General features: G+C 43.7%; 1 protein-coding gene across 1 annotated transcript in view; it reads right to left on the bottom strand.

The window, feature by feature from the left end:
- Nucleotides 1–4424, bottom strand: part of LOC126332411 (protein krueppel-like) — a 402798-nt gene extending 398374 nt beyond the window's left edge. Inside the window, exon 1 of the mRNA XM_049996603.1 lies at nucleotides 4140–4424. The gene's annotated coding sequence lies outside the window, so the exon portion shown is untranslated. The remainder of the gene's footprint in view (nucleotides 1–4139) is intronic.
- Between the last annotated feature and the right edge of the window lie 14604 nt (nucleotides 4425–19028).

The following is a 19028-nucleotide window of genomic DNA, read 5'->3' as shown; positions in this document are numbered from 1 at the left end:
TTACTTAAGCGAAACGTGAATGTAATTAGGAAAAAACGCATTTCGTGGCAGTACTTCATTTATAATGTGGGGAGTACTCGAAGCATAAGCGAAGAGTAGTGTCGCCTGTAGAGATTCTGTCACTCATGTATGTTATTTGGAAATTATTGATTAAGGGAAGCGATGAGGAAGTTTTAATAGACGCACACAGTAACTCTCAGAAAAATATGTGACAATGTATCAGTCTGACAATGAATCTCGTCTCGCAGATATTAGCAACTGTCCTACTACACTTATTGTTGCAATGTGGTTTATTACATGAACAATGATTCGTGACAAAAAGCCTCGATGTATAATATCAATTAATTGTATGTTCGAGATTTTCGCTATTCTAATGTATGTTACAAACTCTTTCCAATCTTTACTCCTTACTTCTCTATTCGTATACCCCTGTATCCGATACGCAAGACGCGAAAGCATGTGACTACAAATCTGCCGCCTACACACCGAAACTGCCCCACTATCGACCTAACATCAGAGGTCGAAGAGTTAAGAAGCACCAAGAGGCTACAAGAAGAAAACGTAACTTTCTCCCACATGCCACAGTACTGCAGGAAAAAAAGAAGAAGAAACAGAAATGGATGGCGACCAACAAGAGAAAAGAAGAAAACAAATGAGTAATAATATTCATTTCCCCTCGATGAGAGGTTCAACAAATTGTGAGCTGCAGTGACATTTCATGTTTCGTGCGTTGCATACAAACTCCGCCATCCAGCAACTGTTGTCCTCTACTTGTATATCATTCTTCATAAGCGCTGCCAAAAATGTCACAGGATTCCGTGGAATTTTTGCCGCCGCGTACCTGAAAACTTAGCACAATGGCAGTTGTGGCACGCGTTTCGAGAGTGAAAAGCCTAGCGGTCGGCGTAACCAGCGAGCGCCATTCGCAGCTGGTCACGTTTAAATGTCCCTGCTCTGGTCCAGTCACCGGCAGCTGACGGATCGCAGTTGCCGCGACCGCCCGCTCGGAGCGCTGCCGGACGGTCCACCGCTCCGTCCTGTCGCAGGAATTGGCTGGAGGACTGCGGAAGTGAAAACGGCGCGACCACCTCCCGTATCCCGCCGAAATCTCATAATTTACGTTCCGCTACCTCTCTGGAGTAATATACTGGTCTCATACTCCTTATGTGAAACATTCAACAGACTTCCGTTAAGTAAATAAAACATCTGTTTCGACTTAGGTGAAGACGCTTTTTAACCAAAACATTAACTTCAGATGTCGTGAGATCTTATGAGTAAAACTGTAACGTACGTAATCGTGAAATAAACATTTCAACAGCATTCTGTATATTTTTAGAAAGAAGAAGATGTGTCGAGGGAATAAATTTTCTATAGTTCACGTAGATGGTCACAATATTTTGGTCGCCAGACAACTGGTTTCGGTCTATAATGACCATCTTCAGATCTGTTTTATTAATCATACCCTAATATACTGGAGCCATAGTGGCATCGCCAAATGTTAAGCAGAAAATCAGCGCCAGTATCATCAAATGTATATAAATAATAGTATATAAAGAGTCATCTTGTTAGCAGCGCTACTGTTCAAAACAACAATAGAGGGAATTGTAATACAAAGGTAGTTCTGTCATACATGATACAACCTTGCTTCGCAGACTGATCCATATATTATAATACATTACGTTCAGAAATTGCTACCACTCCCGCTGATAATGAAGGTTACTTCTCCGGTTTGTAAGTCTGCACTAGTTTCTTTCGCTGACATCAAAAAATATGTAACAATCATCTTTGCGTCACAAACTCATTCGAAACTACTCAAAAAACGATTTAAAGTACGAGTCAATAAAACTGAGCTGAAATACACTTTCAGTTTTCTTCCAGCGTACGTAATACGATTTGTTTTTTAGACCGAAATCCATGCAGGATACAGTAGCCAAATATTTCTCGCGTGTGGTGATAAATTGTCATTTTGAACTGAATGCCATGTTTACTTCTAAGTGAAACGTGAATCATTTCTGACTTCCAGTACGTCTCAGCTTCACACTGTTGTAAGCTTTGAGCGTCCTCGAAATTCTGATTCTGATCATTATGTTAGCAATCAAAGGAAAAGCTAATTCACTTTACTGGATTTCAATTATTCTTATATGCGGTAAAAAGTCACGTATTTTTTTTAGCAATTTTGTATCTAGTGGTGTGTCGACAAAATTTAATTCATGAACTGTTATTGGACTCTGTGCACAGAATGATGTTGAATGTACAATAAAGCTACTGAAGTATAAAGCAGATTTCGTTAAGAAAAAACGGAATCTCAACAACTTCCGTGAAATCGTGTAATCTAAATGAACAGACACTATAACAGATCGTTATTAAATTATTTACAAGATGGTGTCTACACGCTTACTTATTTTGTCCGTTCATTAAGCTGTACATTTCGTAACAGTGGAAGACAGAGTATAAGCAAAAATAGAAGTACTCACGTATAATCATACAGAATTACTGTAAATGTAAGTAGTTGCTACACAAGTTGTCAGTTTAACGTCAGTAATCACAATCGGCGTTCCATTACCTACTTCCATCTGTGTAAAACAAAACGTACCAAAAGTCACCTGTTGTTCCATTCTCAGTCTTGCCAACAACATTTCGAGAAACAAACAATGTTTTCATAGAGAGAAGAGTGTTTGATATTCACTTGTGTGCTGCATCGGTCTGAAGTCCTACAGTCTCTGAGGTATGACTCGAAGATGAATTTACAATTATATATCGACATTTTGGAAGAAAGTGGCTATCCCTTATAATGACAATTCGTTGGTTAACTTGTCTTCTTAATTTCCTTCTTCCATAGAATAATATTGTTGTATCATAATTCACATAACGTTTCGATTGATACTATGACACTGTAAAATTCTCAAAGGTATATGTAACTCTGAAAAAAGCTCGAGTAAACCTAAGGAGTAAATGTGGGAGATAAGTTAGCTATGCGACAGATCTCTAACTTAGGTGCTTAACATAAAATGAATATGTTCACATACCAAACAAATTTTGTGACGTTGTTCTGTGGCTAGATTTAAATAATGAAAAACTGCCGACATTTATTCTGATTTATGTCAACGATGATGTCTAATCAGAAGATGAAATATAATTATTTTATAAGATCAGAGAAAAGAAAAATTAATTTATTCACTTATGGAGACCAGCAAATGTCCACTGACATGTTCCTTTCCCTATTATTCGCATTTTATTGACATCTTAAGATTCCTGTGTGTGTTATTTTTTGTATCTTACTGAGACTGAGAGATAACGAGAGTAATCGGTCAATTTGAAGACACTGTCAGTATAAAAACTGACTGTTGGTTTATTTACAGATTAAAAAATATAGACTCACATTTCTTAAAATTTATCAATCATTCATGCCCGGAACGTATTTCCAAATTGTTGCAACGGCCAACGATTATTAGCAAAATAATAATATGTCTGGAAGCTGTAAGAGTATTTGTTTAACACAGAGAAGGGCGGTGTTCACCAATGTGCATTTATTCGTGCCGCTAACGACACGATAACTAACATGCAAGAATACAAGAACTGGCGCCGGAGAAAATTGTTGCCTCTGACAATCAGTTTTGTAAAAGTGTAGGCGCTAATGATAGGTTTAAATCAACTGAACCTATAACGCTCATAGATCGCTGTAATTTTAGGTCTATAAACACTACGACATTGTCTATAGTCTACGATCAAAAACATCGCTCCACGTTTGACAGCTTCATTATCTGTTGAATAACTGTTTCAATTTATAATACAGCGATGAGTGTTTAAGTCTATAAAAGCATAAATATGGGAAATCAATTATGTTCAATTTTCAATTCGCTGTAAATAAATGAGTTCGCTTCTTAACCGCGCGTTGAAGTTACCGTGTGATTGCAGACCGCTTCAAGCACATGGGACTATCGCACAGCTGACAGGACTGTTAAGGCAAAATAGCTCTGGACAACTCACGACAGCGAATCATTCAACCCGTAAATAAATAATGTATGTATGCAAAACACTGCCGCCGTCGGGCATTTCCTGCGCACTGTCACCGCTGCCGCATTCGGCACGACGCGCGTGTCATTCGTCGGAACGTCTGATACCAGCTGGATGGTACTCACCTGGTAGCAGTGAGCGATGTCAGCGGCACGCAGTAGGAGGTGTCACAGGCGTCTGCAGAATCAGAGTCGATGACAAGACGATGAAAAACAAGAATGCAGTGTCGTTCAAAAATAACCACAGGAGACGGCCGACGCAAAATGTTCCCGGTGTGTCGAATGTCGAGTTTTCCGCACTTCACAGGCAGCGGCGCACCGCTATGCACAGGACACGCACACTTTTCACCGAGCACCACTACCGTCCTTGGCCACGGATGAACCAGCAGTGGAGCAGCGCATGTCCTCCGGAGCGAGTATGCCACGGCACAGAGCACCGCACGCGCTGCCGCTGCGCCGCCCCGCACTGCGCCTCTGTCAACTCCCTCCCCCCTCCCCCCCACCGCCGGCCGCCTCTCTCTGTCGGTGGGGCCCGTCCCGTCCCGTCCCGAGCGCGACCAAAACAGCTCCCACTTTTACTCTTTATCCAGACCCAGTTTCTCTATCAAATATGTATCGCGGCTCCCCCACCCCGCGTGCCATCCCCCCCTCCCCCTCCACACGGCTCCTCCTCTACGTCTTTTCGCACAGCCGCCCTTTCCCTCCCTGCTGGCGGTCCCGTTACGGGAATGTCCGGGGTCTGCTACTGACCAGACGAACACCGACGGCAAAAAACTGCCTGCCTGCCGCCGCCGCGCTGCTCTGGAAACGTGCGCGCGTGTGCACCGCGAAAGAGAGAGAGAGAGAGGAAGCCGGGCTTCGCTGGTCCTCGTAGCTGCGGGAGTGCGCCTCGGCTGCAAAAGCCCTTTTTTTCCTCCTTCCTCCTCCGTTCAATCGTGCTGGGGAATTTCGGCGCGGCGAGCGCGCGCTGTTCGCCTGTTGCCGCGCTGTGGTTGTTGCCGGATGGCAGAAGGTAAGATGAAGGAAGAACGACATTGAAGGAGGGAAAAAAGAGCAGCAGACAGGTTTTCCGCGCGCGGGAGGAGGTCGGGAGCGGTCGAAAGGGGGGAAGGCGGTGTCCGGCGGCGCAGAGCGAAGGGGGAGGGGGCGCGAGCGCCGCGGAGGGAGACGGGCCCTCCCCCTCCAATAGCGCCGTTCTGCCCCAGTTCTCGCGAGGCTCCGTCCGCCGCCGTAAACAAATGTATCCTTCTGCGGCTCCAGCGCCGCCGTTTCCTTCGCGACGGGCCAGGAAGGGAGGAGAGGAACGGCCGAAACGGAAAGTATCGGAGCCGGCCGCTCTGGGTGGGGTAGCCTCGAGGGGTGGGGTCGCGCCGCAGCCGCTCCGCTCCGCCGTGGCAGGCGCCGCGGAGGTAGGGTGGGGCGGCGCGGTAACGGGACCCGAGCGGCTCGCAGCTTCCCCTCTGAGCAGAGCGCGGCGGCCAGCGCTGCGGCTCGCTAGTCGGCGCGCGGGGGCCGTGGCGGGCGCTTCAGAGCTGCGGTTGCCCGCCTGCGCGGCACTACGCCCGCGTGGTCTCGTGCCAAGACGCAGCGAGTGTGTGCTTGGTTGCCTGGAGCGTGAGTGTGTAAGTAAGAATGCGTGTGAGAGTGGATGTGGTGTCGCGGCGCACTGGCTACAGCCGATATTAAACGGCGAATGCTCGACTTGAGCAGATCTACAAGTACACGACTAGTCTGCAACTAAAGCCGGGTTCACACACGCAACCAAAGTATCACCACAAGTCGAGTCATTCTGGAGTGGCGCTGCGCTGTGAGCTACCGTCCACTCAGGACGCCACAAATTCTTCGTAATTGCGCAGTTTTGCAAAATGGCGTCACCTGTCTCAGGTGAAATGATTCGGGCTTGCGTTCAGTTTCATCGCAACAGGGAATGTTTCGCAGCACACACTACGACCTGATTTCCTATACAGATTAAACGGCTGTACATATTACTAAATAAGAGGTTTTGGAAACAAAATAAATGTAAAATATTACTCACCAAAGTGTATCTCGTCTCTCTTGTCTCGACTACATTTTTTAAGAACCGGTGTGCAGCTTCAAACCAAGCAAGCCTGGGTTTAGAAATACCGTCTGTAGACGCACCACTCTTAATTGATTTCAGTACTTTTTTATGTTCATTCATGTAAGCATTTCGAATTTTTAATTTTGTTGCAGCTACATCAATTCCAGGTACACATTCACGCATACTGTTTACTGTTTCAATTAGTGCAGCATCTCTCAAATTTCTGTCTTTGTATGATTCGCTTTTGTGGTTCGAAAGGCATTCTAGTTCTTGATACACCTCCAAGAATTTCATAATTGTCGCTGTTGACCACTTTTTCGACGTATTAATAGAAAACGCAGAAACAACAGCACTATGTGCGAACGAATACGCACTAGAAAGGTTTGAATCCAGCCGCGAGGTAGCAACCGAATGTCGTTATTCGATTGTGGAGAAGGCAAAATGGCGCAACAAAGTAGAACCAAGTTCAACTTTTTGTGGCGTGACAAAAGTTACGCTTCTTAAATGGCGCCACCGAAAACTAGGAGTTCACAAATGCAACTACAAAGCAACTGCAGTTCACCATTAGCAGTGGCGATACTTTTGTTGCCTGTGTGAACCCGGCTTAACACTCAAGTGTTTGGCAAAGCGTTCGTTCAGCAACCTACAGACTACTTCCCTAACTTTTCACTCTCGAATAGTACGCGTAAAACACGAACACTTAAATGTTTCCGTGTGGACACTGATGTCTCTTATTTTATTACGATGATCGTTTCTTTCTGTGTGGGAGGGTGGTAGCAGAATATTTCCATATTCGCAAGAAAAAATAAGTGATTATTGTCAAATGTTCTCGTAGCAACGAAAAACGCCGTTAACTGGGGTGTCATATCCGTGCCAGAATCTCCCCTACTTCACGATAAAACAAACCGAACGGGGCTCCTCTGAAATGTTTAAATGTCCTCTATCAATTCTACTTGGTAAGTATCCCAAACCGCGCAGCAGTAGTTCATAAGCGCAATGCAACCAGTATCTTTACAAGATTTAGTGGTAATGAAGGGCACTCTTTCGTTCACTTTCCTCAAAACGTATTCTATGAGGTCATTCCATTTGTTTGGTACTGTAATCACTAGGTATTTAGATGGGCTGACAGCCTTTGAATTTTATTCATTTATCGCGTAAACGAAATGTAGCGCGGGATCTTTTAGTACGTAAGTAGATGGCATCATACGTTTTATTGGTTAGTGTCAAAAATGTTCAAATGTGTGTGAAATATTATGGGACTTACCTGCTAAGGTCATCAGTCCCTAAGCTTACACACTACTTAACCTAAGTTATCCTAAGGACAAACACATACACCCATGCTCGAGGGAGGACGCGAACCTCCGCCGGGATGTGTAGTGTCAACTGCAACTTTCAGCAGCATACAGATATCTTGTCTACATTATTTTTCAATTGATGTTCATCTTCTGATATTTTTACTGAACAGTAACAAACAGTATATCATCTTTAAAAAATATAAAACTCCTGCCCAGATGTCTCCTACCTCTTTGATATAGATTGGCAATAGCTGAGTACCTGTAATACTTCCTTGGACAGCTACAAATGTCAGTTCTCGTTTATCGATAACTTTCCGCCAATTACTACGACCTATGACAGCTGATATGAAATCACGAAACCAGTCACACAACTACGTCGTCTGCGAACAGCTTAACGAAACTACTACCGACGTTCTCATTGACAGAGTGGTACATAGGTTCTAGAATCCCCTAGGCGAAAGATATTGGACACAGTCTCATCCTATTTGGATTCAGTGATCAAGGAAACTATGGAAGTACAACTAGTACACAATGTATACCACCGATATGCGGATTTCGAGCTTGAGAATTCATAGAAACCGATCGTTTAACGTTTATGTTCTGACAGGAGTGATTGATTTGAGTTTTTCCTGCCTGGCGATCTAACATATACAATCATTACAATAATGAAAACACATAATTTTAACATAATTTTTAATACTGTGGATTTCCTGATCGCCGATTGCCATATTTTATTCTTGAACGTCTCAAGCTTTATCCACGATGCCTTTTCGTCGACTACACCTCTCATGCATGCTCATTTTATTCTGCAGAATACAATTGTATCGGTGGTTTGAATTCAGTTACCGGCTCCCCTTGAAGATCGCTCTATGGTTAACAGCCGAAATATGAGAATATTAAATTCTGCTGTGGTGTATGTTCGCCTGATGAATGATTGCTTGTAGCATTCACTAGAATGCTTCAAAGAACACTATTTCACCGATGTGGAAACGAAATGCTATACGTCCCCAAATTATCAGCCATATAATTGAAATTTTTAATAATATTTATTGCTAACTGGTTTGCGCCGCACTTCGTACCAATGAAGCTACTTCTGTTATCTTCATAAATTTAGTTGTCTTAAAACATTACTGTCGAAAATGAGCGACTCCAACACTTTGAGCTGTCATATTACATGGATGTTCGAAGCCATTCCAAGTGACAGATACATTCTTAGAGGGACTGCAATGTTAAGAGAACTATTTTGGGCGCTTTGTGGCAGCAGATTTGAATAAAATAAGGAAACAAATACATTAGTTTTCTCCTCAGTCTAACTTATTTGAAACAGCAAATTTCGTTAACCATTATTTCAACAGTCTCAGTGTCTTACTGATTTTGCCAACTGAAGTGCCACGGTTCTGACGGATATCAGCGGCAAGTTGATGCGATGGAAGGCGATGTTAGGGAGGCGAATGTTGGTTTATCAACAGTCCAACGAAAAATGCTTCAGGGTAAACTCATATAAAATTGTCACTTCTGCGTCTCTTACTGTGGTAATGGGGCTCGCACCACGGCGTTTAAGCAAAGACTTCTTTATTTTAACTTTTTGTGATGCGAGCCTCTATGTAGTGCGGTCCCGTATGGGAAGCCGAGGTTGCTGCGTTAGAGATGTGACCCTGTTGTCTCGTTTAATACAGTCAGCCGGGACTAGCAGAGTTAATGCAGACACTAGACTGCACGGATACCTTAGGAACACGGCTAATCCCAAGTGCACAAGTTCTTACCGAAAATCGCTGTTTCCTGCATTTACAGAATACGCTAAACATTATGACCACTTACGCGTTACTCGCTGTATGCTGGGAACTTATTTACAAAATTGCAGTTAAAACTCATCGCTAAACGATTATGCCATTTCCTTCTGTTTCGGCAGATCAGTTTTACGGTGTGCTTTATCGATCTCTGTTTGTTTTGGTACACCAAAATCGTAAGGAAGTTTACTGCGTACTTTTCCATCTTTAACCTTCATAAATTCTTCTGGATCAATAATGCATTTGTGTTATTTGTCACCTTTCTACCGCACGGAAACAACCGGAAATTGAGTAAAGAGAAATGTAACATAATTTCACACTTTTCAGTTCAATACACTTTACCAACGACCGTATGCTTTAAGATATTTTATTTTATTTTGAAAATAACCAGTTTCGGTAATTCATTTTGCGATCTTCAGGCCCCAGTCAACGAACTTATCGTATAGCGCCATAAAACTGGATAGCGTGGATCCGAATCGTTGTGCAGCTGATTCATACGAAAGCGTGACAGCAACTCAACAGAATCACGCTTTCGTATGAACCAGCTGGACAACTATTGGGATTCACGATACCCAGTTTTATGGCGCTGTACGATAAGTTCGTTGATTCGAAAAAAGCGTATGGGGGTTTGAAAATGGCAAAATGAATTACCGAAACTGGTTGCTTTCTAAATAAAATAGGATATCTTAAAGTGTACGGCTGTTGGTAAAGTTTATTGAATTGAAACGTACGTACCTGCTGGTGTTACCTGGCCGTAATGGGCCAACGGTGACTAATTTAACATTTGTTATCAGTGATTCATTTTAGATGCTAGTATTGATATTATGCCAGCAGATAAAAGGAGTACGATCAATAATTCGTGGCAGTTTGGCAGGGGGCTTTCATTTCGTATGCACACAGAGCAAGAAAACCCAAGGGAAGGAAACCTAGGACATTTTCTTTTACTATTGACTTCTGTTCAGTTGAAAATAAACGAACTTTAGGTGCTAGCAAAAGGGCTAGGCCAACATACAGGCTCGAAATCGGCCGCTCACATGCTACAGTTGTAGAGCACCCATATTTAACCGTAGATGAAATGAGAAGTAAAGGAAAATATATAAGGGTAGTTCGGCGGTGGGACTAGGAACTACATCATCTTCAGCGGAAAAACATGATTTACATGGATGACAGCATACTCCAATCTTCTAGTCTGTTAGGCCGCATGGTGTCACACTTCAGTATCTTCTAGTTTGTTAGGCCGCATGGTGTCACACTTCAATTTCATCAACACGATCGATGTTTCGACACTTCTTCTGAGACCTTGTTCAGTATCTCCTCTTGTTCACGGTTAGATGAAACGTGAAAAAGAGAATATGCTGAAGAAAATCGCAGCAGAACGGGCAAAAAGTCGATCGCGCAGAAGAAACCGAAAAGGAAAGTGACACGTCCTAACAACCTAGGGGGTTTCACATTCTGTAGCAGACTAGTTCAAGTTTTTATTTTTTACATGTATGGTCACCAGGACATGGATATCTGTAAACTGGATAATGCGCTTCCGAATAATCAGGTGTTTTCTGTGTACCGTGTTACCACAAGGAGAGTTTCAACATCGCTCACTGGCCGTAGCACTAATTAACTTCGGCCTCCTATTCAGTCCACATATTAAAAAAAAAATGCATTATTTTACCTAAAAGTAACATATGAAGATGACGTGTAACAAAATTTTACATCACTAATTTAAGCCCTTACATATACAGCGGTTGGCCAAAAATAAGGAAACCACCGCGAGGATTGAATGCTTGTACAAGCATGTCGGTCACGCTGTTGTATTTCACCATGAACGGCACCACTGAAGTGTCTTCAATAGATTGCAAGCGTCAGTCGTGGTCAAAATGGTGTTCTGTGTAGTTATGAATGCATTATGCCGGAGCTAAGTGAGGTCGAATGTAAGCAAATGGTTGGTGCAGGAATGCTTGGTGCTTCTGTAACCATGGCAGCCGAAGTTTCACCGTATCTAATATTTATACCGCATACAGGAAAAGCAGAAAAACATCACCCGCTGAGCCACAATACGGAAGAGTGATCATAACGGCTTCTGACGATAGCTATAAAGGTCATAGGAGAACTAAATGTCGCACTCGTGAACCCTTTTAAAACCAAGTCAACACAAAGGGAGTTCTAAAAGCAGGGACTTGCAGGGCGAACCTGAAAATTCCAAACCACTCATCAGTACTGCAAAAGAGAGTAACAAGAAAACATGGTTCCATAAAACCTTGGTTACGGAGTAATGAAAGATTGTCATTTGATCGGAATAGTTTTGTTTCACACTGTTTCGAACTTCTGGCTGAGTTTACATCCCAAGAGTAAAACATAGACGGGGAGAAGGTTTGGAGATAATTTGGGCAGCAGTATCGTACTATTCCATGGCCCATGGGTACTCTGTAACGTCACATTCCGCCAAATACTATGTGACTATTTTGACTTATCATGTCTGGTTTTGTGTGCACGAGGATGAAGTGTCGGATCGCCCTTGGGCACAGTTATCAGATCTCAATGTTATTGAGACTTTATGGGCTACTTTGGAGAGAAAGGTGCGTGATTACTATCCACCTTCACCGTCGTTGCCTCAACTTCTCACTATTTTCAGGAAGAAGAGTACGAGATACCTTTAAAAACTGTAGAGGGTCCGTATTTATCCCTTCCAAAACTACTGGAATCTGATTTGAATGCCAGCAGCTTTTCTACACCCCATCAGGCATGGTGATGTGTTGTGTTTCTACATTTTTGTCCATCACCTGTAAGCGTATAATAATGGCATTTTACATTTTAACGTGAACTGTAATAGATCATAATCAATCTTCGAGATAACGTGCAGAAGTCAGCGCCTATATCGGCGGTCAACCGTCAGTTCTGTCTGAATAAGTCAATTTTATGAGCACCATTCATATAGGGAGAAAAAAATTACTATTTACATGTAATACACTCCTGGAAATGGAAAAAAGAACACATTGACACCGGTGTGTCAGACCCACCATACTTGCTCCGGACACTGCGAGAGGGCTGTACAAGCAACGATCACACGCACGGCACAGCGGACACACCAGGAACCGCGGTGTTGGCCGTCGAATGGCGCTAGCTGCGCAGCATTTGTGCACCGCCGCCGTCAGTGTCAGCCAGTTTGCCGTGGCATACGGAGCTCCATCGCAGTCTTTAACACTGGTAGCATGCCGCGACAGCGTGGACGTGAACCGTATGTGCAGTTGACGGACTTTGAGCGAGGGCGTATAGTGGGCATGCGGGAGGCCGGGTGGACGTACCGCCGAATTGCTCAACACGTGGGGCGTGAGGTCTAAACAGTACATCGATGTTGTCGCCAGTGGTCGGCGGAAGGTGCACGTGCCCATCCACCTGGGACCGGACCTCAGCGACGCACGGATGTACGCCAAGACCGTAGGATCCTACGCAGTGCCGTAGGGGACCGCACCGCCACTTCCCAGCAAATTAGGGACACTGTTGCTCCTGGGGTATCGGCGAGGACCATTCGCAACCGTCTCCATGAAGCTGGGCTACGGTCCCGCACACCGTTAGGCCGTCTTCCGCTCACGCCCCAACATCGTGCAGCCCGCCTCCAGTGGTGTCGCGACAGGCGTGAATGGAGGGACGAATGGAGACGTGTCGTCTTCAGCGATGAGAGTCGCTTCTGCCTTGGTGCCAATGATGGTCGTATGCGGGTTTGGCGTCGTGCAGGTGAGCGCCACAATGAGGACTGCATACGACCGATGCACACAGGGCCAACACCCGGCATCATGGTGTGGGGAGCGATCTCCTACACTGGCCGTACACCTCTGGTGATCGTCGAGGGGATACTGAATAGTGCACGGTACATCCAAACCGTCATCGAACCCATCGTTGTACCATTCCTAGACCTGCAAGGGAACTTGCTGTTCCAACAGGACAATGCACGTCCGCATGTATCCCGTGCCACCCAACGTGCTCTAGAAGGTGTAAGTCAACTACCCTGGCCAGCAAGATCTCCGGATCTGTCCCCCATTGAGCATGTTTGGGACTGGATGAAGCGTCGTCTCACGCGGTCTGCACGTCCAGCACGAACGCTGGTCCAACTGAGGCGCCAGGTGGAAATGGCATGGCAAGCCTTTCCACAGGACTACATCCAGCATCTCTACGATCGTCTCCATGGGAGAATAGTAGCCTGAATTGCTGCGAAAGGTGGATATACACTGTACTAGTGCCGACATTGTGCATGCTCTGTTGGCTGTGTCTATGTGCCTGTGGTTCTGTCAGTGTGATCATGTGATGTATCTGACCCCAGGAATGTGTCAATAAAGTTTCCCCTTCCTGGGACAATGAATTCACGGTGTTCTTATTTCAATTTCCAGGAGTGTATATTGCCGTGACAAACTTGAATTACATCTTTTTGATACGGTCGCAGGTTCGAATCCAGCCTCGGGCATGGGTGTGTGTGATGTCCTTAGGTTAGTTAGGTTTAAGTAGTTCTAAGTTCTAGGGGACTTATGACCTAAGATGTCGAGTCCCATAGTGCTCAGAGCCATTTTTGAACATGTTTTTGACCATGTCCTGTATAGGTTGTGGGAACACGGAAGATGACCAGCTCTTGTCTTATTTAAGTGGGAAGAGCACAAGCACCACTGTTTAAAATTTCTATCAGTGCTGGAATTACCAGACAGCAGAACTCACTGCTGCTGTGCGACACAGTCGTTGACCTGTGCAGATTGACTCGATTTGGTTATGAATTATTACAGCAAACGTTAAAAAGTAAAATGCACCATATGATTCACTTACGAAATTAATCCTTTGGTTGCAACGAAATTCTCGACTCGCTTCGTAGTTTTTTGGCACATAACAAAAACTTGCGACCCACCTTTGGGAAAGCCATAAGACTAAATTTTAAGTCACTAATTAAGCCCTTACATATACAGCGGTTGGGCAAAAATACGGAAATGCCGCCAGGGACGATTGCTTGTAGAAGCATGCGGGACGCGCTGTTGTGCCTCAACACGAACGGCATCAGTGCAGTGACTTCAGCACATTGCAGGTGTTGTGCTATCAAGAAACCTAACATTCCGAATTTCGTGTGGAGAGAATGAGCACAATGCTTTGTCGTCCGAGGTTAAATACTGAAGCACTCTCGAATACTTTACCGAATTGTGTAGATTCATGGTAGGCAAAGACACTGTAAAGGCACACTGTGGCTTAATTCAAAGTTAATGAATTTAACTTAAAACAGGATCGCGAAAATTGCACTAAGCATCATTTTTACTAGTCTTAGTTAAAAATAGTAGCTGTCAGAGTTGTGGAATATTCTGGCTGTCTCTCCGTTTCGTTGAATAGTCTACGTCGTTTGGTGTGAGGATATATCGAATTTCCTGAAATGGTCATGACAAAAAATTTGTCTGTGATATTGCGGTGCAAGTTGATAATAGTTCATAGCAGATCACAGTGGAACAGAACATCTTAATGTGTCTCTAGTGTTAATAGCTAATATGTCAAATATGTTTCCAGAATGAAATTTTCACTCTGCAGCCGATTGTGCGCTGATATGAAACTTCATGGCAGATTAAAACTGTGTGCCGAGCTGAAACTCGAACTCGAGACCTTTCTTCCAAGAGTGCTAGTTCTGTAAGCTCCGCAGGAGAGCTTCTGTGAAGTTTGGAAGGTAGGAGACGAGGTACCTGCGGAATTAAAGCTGTGAGGAGGGGGCGTGAGTCGTGCTCGGGTAGCTCAGTCATTAGAGCACTTGCCCGAGAAAGGCAAAGGTCCCGAGCCCGACTCTCGGTCCGGCTCACAGTTTTACTCTGCCAGAAAATTTCACATAATATATGGTTTAATAAATTTGAATTGTTGTTGTTGTGGTCTTCAGCCCTGAGACTGGTTTGATGCAGCTCTCTATGCTAATCTATCATGTGCAAGCTCCTTCATCTCCCAGTACCTACTGCAACCTACATCCTTCTGAATCTGCTTAGTATATTCATCTCTTGGTCTCCCTCTACGATTTTTACCCTCCCCACTGCCCTCCATTGCTACATTTGTGTCCCTTGATGTCTCAGGACATGTCCTACCAACCGATCCCTTCTTCTAGTCAAGTAGTGCCACAAACTTCTCTTCTCCCCAATCCTATTCAATACCTCCTCATTAGTTACGTGATCTACCCACCTAATCTTCAACATTCTTCTGTAACACCACATTTCGAAAGCTTCTATTCTCTTCTTGTCCAAACTATTTATTGTCCACGTTTCACTTCCATACATGGCTACTGTCCACACAAATACTTTCAGAAATGGCTTCCTGACACTTAAATCTATGCCCGATGTTAACAAATTTCTCTTTTTCAGAAACGCTTTCCTTGCCATTGCCAGTCTACATTTTATATCCTCTCTGCTTCGACCATCATCAGTTATTTTGCTCCCCAAATAGCAATATTCCTTTACTACTTTAAGTGTCTCATTTCCTAATCTAATTTCCTCAGCATCACCCGACTTAATTCGACTACATTCCACTATCCTCGTTTTGCTTTTGTTGATGTTCATCTTATATCCTCCCTTCAAGACACTATCCATTCCGTTCAACTGCTCTTCCAAGTCCTTTGCTTTCTCTGACAGAATTACAGTGTCATCGGCGAACCTCAAAGTTTTTATTTCTTCTCCTACTCCGAATTTTCCTTTTGTTTCCTTCACTGCTTGCTCAATATACAGATTGAATAACATCGGGGAGAGGCTACAACCCTGTCTCACTCCATTCCCAACCACTGCTTCCCTTTCATGTCCCTCGACTCTTATAACTGCCATCTGGTTTCTGTACAAATTGTAAATAGCCTTTCGCTCCCTGTATTTTACCCCTGCCACCTTTAGAATTTGAAAGAGAGCATTCCAGTCAACATTGTCAAAAGCTTTCTCCAGGTCTACACATGCTAGGAACGTAGGTTTGCCTTTCCGTAATCTTCCTTCTAAGATAAGTCGTAAGGTCAGTATTGCCTCACGTGTTCCAACATTCCCACGGAATCCAAACTGATCTTCCCCAAGGTCGGCTTCTACCAGTTTTTCCATTCGTCTGTAAATAATTCGCGTTAGTATTTAGCAGCTGTGACTTATTAAACTGATAGTTCGGTAATTTTCACATCTGTCAACACCTGCTTCCTTTTGTATTGGAATTATTATATTCTTCTTGAAGTCGGAGGGTATTTTGCCTGTCTCATACATCTTGCTCACCAGATGGTAGAGTTTTGTCAGGACTGGCTCTCCCAAGGCCATCAGTAGTTCTAATGGAATGTTGTCTACTCCCGGGGCCTTGTTGCGACTCAGGTCTTTCAGTGCTCTGACAAACTCTTCACGCAGTATCGTATCTCCCATTTTATCTTCATCTACATCCTCTTCCATTTACATAAAATTGTCCTCAAGTACATCGCCCTTGTATAGACTCTCCATATACTCCTTCCACCATTCTACGTTCCCCTCTTTGCTTAGAACTGGGTTTCCATCTGAGCTCTTGATATTCATACAAGTGGCTCTCTTTTCTCATAAAGGTCTCTCTAATTTTCCTGTAGGCTGCACCCATCTCACCCCTAGTGAGATAAGTCTCTACATCCTTACATTTGTTCTCTAGCCATGCTTGCTTAGCCATTTTGCACTTCCTGTCGATCTCATTTTTGAGACGTTTGTATTCCTTTTTGCCTGCTTCATTTACTGCATTTTTATATTTTCTCCTTTCATCCATTAAAATCAATATTTCTTCTGTTTCGCAAGGATTTCTACTAGCCCTCGTCTTTTTACCTACTTGATCCTCTGCTGCCTTCACTACTTCATCCCTCAGAGCTACCCATTCGTCATCTACTGTATTTCTTTCCCCTATTTCTGTCAATTGTTCCCTTGTGCCCTCCCTGAAACTCTGTACAACCTCTGGTTTAGTCAGTTTATCCTGGTCCCATCTCCTTAAATTCCCACCTTTTTGCAATTTCTTCAGTTTTAATCTACAGTTCATAACCAATAGATTGTGGTCAGAGTCCACATCTGCCCCTGGAAATGTCCTACAATTTAAAACCTGGTTCCTAAATCTGTGTCGTACCATTGTATAATCTATCTGATGCCTTTTAGTATCTCCAGGATTCTTCCATGTATACAAACTTCTTTTATGATTCTTGAACCAAGTGTTAGCTATGATCAATTTATGCTCTGTGCAAAATTCTACCAGACGGCTTCCTCTTTCATTTCTTAGCCCCAATCCTTACTCACCTACTATGTTTCCTTCTCTTGCTTTTCCTACTGTCGAATTCCAGTCACCCAAGATTATTAAATTTTCGTCTCCCTTCACTACCTGAATAATTTCTTTTATCTCATCATACATTTCTTCAATTTCTTGATCATCAGGAGAGCTAGTTGGAATAAACTTGTACTACTGTACTAGGCATGGGTTTCGTGTCTATCTTGGCCACAATAATGCGTTCACTATGCTGTTTGAAGTAGCTTACCAGCACTCCTATTTTTTTTATTCATTATTAAACCTACTCCTGCATTACCCCTATTTGATTTTGTATTTATAATCCTGTATTCACCTGACCAGAAGTCTTGTTCTTCCTGCCACCGAACTTCACTAATTCCCACTATATCTAATTTTAACCTATCCATCTCCATTTTTAAACTTTCTGACCTACCTGCCCGATTAAAGGATCTGACATTCCATGCTCCGATCCGTAGAATGCCAGTTTTCTTTCTCCTGACAACGACGTCCTCCTGAGTAGTCCCCGGCCGGAGATCCGAATGGGGAAGTATTTTACCTCTGGAATATTTTACCCAAGAGGATGCCATCATCATTTAACCATACAGTAAAGCTGCATGCCCTCGGAAAAAATTACGACTGTAGTTTCCCCTTGCTTTCAGCCGTCCGCAGTTTCAGCACAGCAAGGCCGTTTTGGTTAGTGTTACAAGGCCAGATCAGTCAATCATCCAGACTGTTGCCCCTGCAACTACTGAAAAGGCTGCTGCCCCTCTTGAGGAACCACACGTTTGTCTGGCCTCTCAACAGATACCCCTCCGTTGTGGTTGCACCTACGGTACGTACGGCTATCTGTATCGTGGAGGTACGCAAGCCTCCCCACCAACGGCAAGGTCCATGGTTCATGGGGGGGGGGGGGGGGGAGGGGGGGGGAATTGAATTACGTTGAACTTATTCAGACATTCGAAATACACACATTTTTATATCAATGATCTGTTATTTCCAATGTTTTAAAAGTGCTGAACATTTATCTACACCAAAGTCTAAACAGAATTATGGTATTAAATTCAAACATGCTGGAGGTTAATTTAACCCTGAAAAAGTAGGCAGTGCGGCTGTGGGCCCCTGACTGCGCCGCTATTCTACGTACTTTACGTTATGTTTATAGGAACACACATGTTACAAAAATACTTTGGTTTAATATTCGACACAACAATAATAACAATACCATAAGCAGTGGAAAGTGCTCTGACAGGGAAAAAAGCATTCATATTAGTCAGAGGAAAACGAAGACAGATTATGGTGAGGTGGATTTAAGCTGAGGACACTGACAACAGTAGGCGTGGGGAGGGTTTAGAAGAGAGAAAGAAAAAGAGGAACGTGATGAACCACAAAAAAGAAATTCACTTGACAAATTTTGAAACGAAGAGAGAACGAAGCATGGCTAGATGATTTGAGAATCTGATTTACTCGTCCACACCGAGAAATTGGCCATACGTGTGAACTATTTAGCAAGAAGTTATGCAGTTGACTATATGTTCTGATTTTTTTGAAATCACAAGGTCGTTAAGTTCTGCGCAGACAGCAGGGTAACTTGTTCCACAGACAGGCGGCAGGGACAGAGGAGTTTGTAAATGTTTCTGTTTTGTGG

Source organism: Schistocerca gregaria, chromosome 2, assembly GCF_023897955.1.
Source record: "Schistocerca gregaria isolate iqSchGreg1 chromosome 2, iqSchGreg1.2, whole genome shotgun sequence".
NCBI classification, from domain to species: domain Eukaryota; kingdom Metazoa; phylum Arthropoda; class Insecta; order Orthoptera; family Acrididae; genus Schistocerca; species Schistocerca gregaria.
This window is presented reverse-complemented; position numbering and strand designations above follow the sequence as displayed.